Source organism: Artemia sp. Qi Xiang Cuo, chromosome 2 (genome assembly GCF_049724085.1).
Source record: "Artemia sp. Qi Xiang Cuo chromosome 2, ASM4972408v1, whole genome shotgun sequence".
NCBI classification, from domain to species: Eukaryota; Metazoa; Arthropoda; class Branchiopoda; order Anostraca; family Artemiidae; genus Artemia; species Artemia sp. Qi Xiang Cuo.
Genome location: NC_142795.1, coordinates 42,283,121 through 42,289,194, shown reverse-complemented (window position 1 = coordinate 42,289,194; position 6,074 = coordinate 42,283,121).

Sequence of the window (6,074 nt, the reverse complement as noted above, 5' to 3'; positions counted from 1 at the left end):
ATTTCATTTTGAATTTCTTTCTTTGAAATGCAAGAGTTGGACTATTTCAGTGGTGTTTGGTTGTGGTTGAACTTGTCACAGTTACATTCTCTTGATTTTTCAAAGTTAATTTTGAATTTCTTTCGTTTAAAAGAAAGAACTTGAATATTTCATTAGTGTTTGGTTTTGGTTTACCTTTTCAAAGTTACATTTTCTTGATTTTTTAATTTTTCATTTGAATTTATTTATTTGATAAGCAAGATTTGTAATTTTTCATTAGTGTCTGGTTTTTAATTAACTTGTCAAATTTATAGTCTCTATATTTATAAAATTTAATTTTGAATTTTTGTCGTTGAATAGAAAGAGTTGGTTTATTTCAGAAGTGTTTGTTCGTGATTTACCATGTCAAAATTGCATTTTATTGATTTTTCAAAGTTTATTTTGAATTTCTTTAGTTGAAACGAAAGAATTGGAATATTTCAGTAGTGTTTAGTAGTGGTTTACCTTGTAACAGTTACATTTTCGTGACTTTTCAAAGTTCATTATGAATATATGTCGTTGAAATGCACGAGTTGGACTATTTCAGTAGTGTTTGGTTGTGCTTAACCTTGTCACAGTTACATTTTCTTGATTTTTAAAAGATAATTTTGAATTTCCTTCTTTGAAAAGAAAGAGTTGGACTATTTCAGTAGTGTTTTCTTTTGGTTTACATTGTGAAATTTAAATTTTCTTTATTTTTCAAATTTAATTTAAATTTATTTAATTGAAATGCAAGAGATTGAATATTTCAGTTGTGTTATGTTATGGTTTACTTTTTCAGAGTTATATTTTCTTGAATTATAAAAGTTAATTTTGAATTTATTTCTTTGAAATGCACGAGATGGAATATTTCAGTAGTGTTTGGTTTTGGTATAACGTGTCAAAGATACATTTTCTTAATTTTTCAAATTAATTTTTAATTTTTACCGTTGAAATTCAAGAGTTGGAATATTTCAGTAGTGTTTTGTTTTCGTTTACCATGTCACAGTTACATTTTCCAGATTTTTCAAACTTCATTTTGAATTTCTGTCGTTGAAATGCAAGAGTTGGAATATTTCAGTAGTGTCTGGGTGTGGTATAACTTGTCACAGTTACATTTTCTTGATTTTTCAAAGTTCATTTTGAATTTCTTTTGTTGAAATGCAAGAGTTGGAATATTTCGCTTGTGTTTGGTTGTAGTTTACCTTGTCACATGTACACACATGTATACACATGTACACACATGTGCTTATCATGAGTGCTCATAATAAGTTAACCTAACCTTTTCCGGTGAGTATGGTTAGGTTAGACTAGATTAAGTTAGGTTAGATTAGACTAGGTTAGGTTAGCCTACGTACCCTTCACTTAGGTTAGCTTAGGTTAGGTGAGAGACATGCGAAAAGTTAGGTGTATGATTAGGTTAGGTTAGGTTAGATTAAGTTAGGTTAGGTTAAGTTAGGTTCGGATAGGTTAGCCTACGTACGCGCGCGTACGTAGGTTAACCTAGCCTAACCTAACTTAACCTAACCTAACTTAATCTAACCTAACCTAACCTAATCATACACCTAACTTTTCGCATGTCTCTCACCTAGCCTAAACTAACCTAAGTGAAGCGTACGTAGGCTAACCTAAGCTAGTCTAATCTAACCTAACTTATTCTAGTCTAACCTATCCATACTCACCGGAAAAGGTTAGGTTAACTTATTATGATCACTCATGATAAGCACATGTTTATAAATGTGTGTACATGTGACAAGGTAAACCACAACCAAACACAAGCGAAATATTCCAACTCTTGCATTTCAACGAAAGAAATTCAAAATGAACTTTGAAAAATCAATAAAATGTAACTGTGACAAGGTAAACCACAACCAGACACTACTTAAATATTCGAACTCTTGCACTTCAATGACAGAAATTCAAAATGAAGTTTGAAAAATCTGGAAAATGTAAATGTGACACGGTAAACGACAACCAAACACTACTTAAATATTTCAACTCTTGCATTTAAACAATAGAAATTCAAAATGAATTTGAAAATTCAATAAAATTTATCTGTGACACGGTAAACCATAACCAAACACTACTGAAATATTCACACTCGTTCATTTCAACGAAATAAATTCAAAATGAAATTTTAAAAATCAAGAAAATGTAACTGTGACAAGGTAAAACACAACCAAACACTACTTAAATATTCCATCTCTTGATTTTAAATTAAATAAATTAAAATTAACTTTGAAAAATCAAGAAAATGTAACTGGTACAATGTAAACCACAAGCAAACACTACTGAAATAGTCCAACTCTTACTTTTCAACGAAAGATATTCAAATGACCTTTGAAAAATCGAGAAACTGTAACTTTGATAAGTTAAAACACAAGCAAACACATCTGAAATATTCAAACTCTTGAATTTCAACGACAGAAATTCAAAATGAACTTTGAAAAATCACGAAAATGTAACTGTGACAAGATAAACCACAACCAAACACTTCTGAAATATTCCAACTCTTTCATTTCAACAAAAGAAATTCAAAATGAAATTTGAAAAATCAAGAAATTTTAACTGTGACAATGAAAACAACAACAAGAAGATAATTAATAAGAAAAAAAATGGATTTTAAACGATTTATTTTAACAATATCTTTGAAAAAATCAAGAAAATGCAACTTTGACAATGTGACCAATCACTAAAAACGACTGTAATATTAAAGCTATTGCATTTCAACGAAAGAAATCCAAAAATGAACTTTGAAAAATTACGGAATTGTAACTGTGTCAATGTGAAGCGCGAAACAATTCATGTGAGAAATTCACTCTCTATAATCTCAACGAATGAAATCCAAATGAGCTTTGTTAGATCAAGAGAACCTAAGATTGAAACTTTACTCCACGACAAGACGCACCTGACTAAATAACATTATTTCATTTCAAGTAAATAAATTCAAAATTAAATTTTAATAATAAAGAAATTGTAAGTTTGCCAATTTAAACCACAGCCAAACTCTACTGAAATATTCCAACTCTTTAATTTCATCTATAGAAATTCAAAATTAGCTGTGAAAAATCACGAAAATGTAACTGTGACAAGGTAAACCATAACACACCAAAAATGAATTCGTCCAACTATTTATAAAAATCGAAAGATCTACAAAATGTAATAAGAAACGACATGACACCCTAAATTAGGCAATTACATACATAACCAAACACTACTGAAAAAGACCTGGTAATGCTCTTAAACGTAAGCATATCAAAATGTGAAATGAAAAATCTATAGAGTTAAAATGTGGCTATATATACAAAATCAATAAAATTCTGTAAAAGAACATAAATTGAATTTAAACGACAGAAATTCAAAATGAAGTTTGAAAAATAAATAAAATTTAAATGTGACAATGTACACCCCGCCCATACACAACTTAAATTGTCAAGCTCTTGCCTTTGAATGTTAAAAATTCAAAATGAAATTTGTTAAATAGTTAAAATGTAACTTTTACAAGGTATACCACAACCATACACTAGTGAAATATTCCAACTCTTGCATTACAAAGAAATAAAAAACTTAATATCGTATATATATAATGATTATTAAAGAGAGTACAGGTATACATCACCAAAACACTAGTGAACTATAATAAATATTCCATTTCAGAGAATGAAATTCAAATGAACTTTGAAAAAAATCATGAAAATTTAACTGGGACAAGGTCAACCACAACCAATCACTACTTAAATATTCCAAATCTTGAATTTCGACGAAAGAAATTCAAATGAACTTTGAAAAATCAAGAAAATGTAACTGTGACAAGGTAAACCAATACCAAACACCACTGAAATATACCAACTCTAGCATTTCAACGAAAGAAATTCGAAATGAACTTTGAAAAATCAAGAAAATGTAACTGTGACAAGGTAAACCACAACCTAACACTAGTGAAATATTCCAACTCTTGCATTTCAGCGAAAGAAATTCAAAATGAACTTTGAAAAATCAAGAAAATGTAACTGTGACAAGGTAAACCACAACCAAACACTACTGAAATATTCCAACTCTTGCATTTCAACGAAAGAAATTCAAAATGAACTTTGAAAAATCAAGAAAATCTAACTGTGACACGTTAAACCACAACCGAACACTACCGAAATAGACCAGCTGTTGCTCTTCAACGAAAGAAAATCGAAATGAGATTTGAACAAACAATAAAATGTAACTTTGACAATGTAAACCATAAGCAGACACTGTTAAATCATTCTAAATATTGCTTTTCAACGAAAGCAATTCAAAATCATCATGATAAAATCATGAGAATGTAACTGTGACATGGTGAACCAAGACCAAAACACTCCTGAAATAGTCCAAATCTTGCATTTCAACGAAAGAAATTCAAAATGAACTTTGAAAAATCAAGAAAATGTAACTGTGACAAGGTAAACCACAACCAAACACTACTGAAATATTCCAACTCTTGCATTTCAACGAAAGAAATTCAAAATGAACTTTGAAAAATCAAGAAAATGTAACTGTGACAAGGTAAACCACAACCAAACACTACTGAAATATTCCAACTCTTGCATTTCAACGAAAGAAATTCAAAATGAACTTTGAAAAATTATGAAAATGTAACTGTTAAAAGTTAAAACGCAACCGAACGCTAGTTACAGAGTCCTACAAGTGCATTAACCTGTCTGCCATTCAAAATGTACTATGTAAATTCACGAAAATGCGTCTTTAATAAGGAAATTCACGATAATACACTACTGATATTGTTCAACAAGGGCTATTCAACACAAATAAATCAAAATGAAAATAGGAATAACTTGAATATTCACATGTGACAATGTAAACCACAACCAAACACTGCTGAAATATTCCAACTCTTGCATTTCTACGAAAGAAATTCAAAATGAACTTTGAAAATTCATGAAAATGTAACTGTGACACGGTAAAACATAGCAAAGTACTACTGAAATATTTCAACACTTGCATTTCAAAGATTTAAATTCAAAATGAAAATTGAATAATCCAGAATATCTATCTGTGACACGGTAAACCACAACCGTACACTTCTGAAATTTTCCAACTCTTGCATTTCAACTAAATAAATTCAAAATGAACATTGAAAAATCAAGAAAATGTAACTGTGACAAGGTAAACCACAACCAAACGCTACTGAAATATTCCAACTCTTGCATTTCAAAGAGAGAAATTCAAAATGAACATTGAACAATCAAGAAAAAGTAACTGTGAAAATGTAAAACAAAACAAAACAATACTGAACTAGTCCAACTCTTGCATTTCAACGTAAGAAATTTCAAATAAACATTGAAGAATCATAAAAATGTAACTGTGAGATGGTAATACATACTAATACGTATGTGAAATAATCAAACTCATGAAATTCAACGTATGAAATTAAAAATGAGCTTTTAAAAATAAATAAAAAGTAAAAGAGAAACGCACAAAAACAAACAAACAAATCTGAAAAATTACAACTCTTGCATTTCAACGAAAGAAATTGAAAATTAACTTTGAAAAATCAGGAAAATGTAACTGTGACAAGGTCTACAACAACCAAACACTACTTAAATATTCCAACTCTTGCATTTCACCTAAAGAAATTCAAAATGAACTTTTAAAAATAAATAAAATGTAACTGTGACATGTTTTAAGAAAACGAAACTGTGAAAATGTAAACCACAACAAAACACTACTGAAATATTCAAACTCTTGCATTTCAACGAAATAAATTAAAAATGAACTATGAAAAATAAAGAACATTTAACTCTGACAAGGTAAACCACAACCAAACACTACTGAAATATTCCAACTCTTGCATTTCAACGAAAGCAATTCAAAATGAACATTTGAAATATATATTAAATGTTTAATTTAATATTTAAACACCCTCAAGCCGATTAATTTATTGTCCTACTATATATTTTCACCGTTTGAAATTCAAAATGAAAATTTAAAAAACAATTATTCGCTACTGGTAAATTTGACAAAAACACAAAGAACAACTGATAAAGAAAATCAATTACCGCAAATCTACAGACATTAGAATTGAAAAT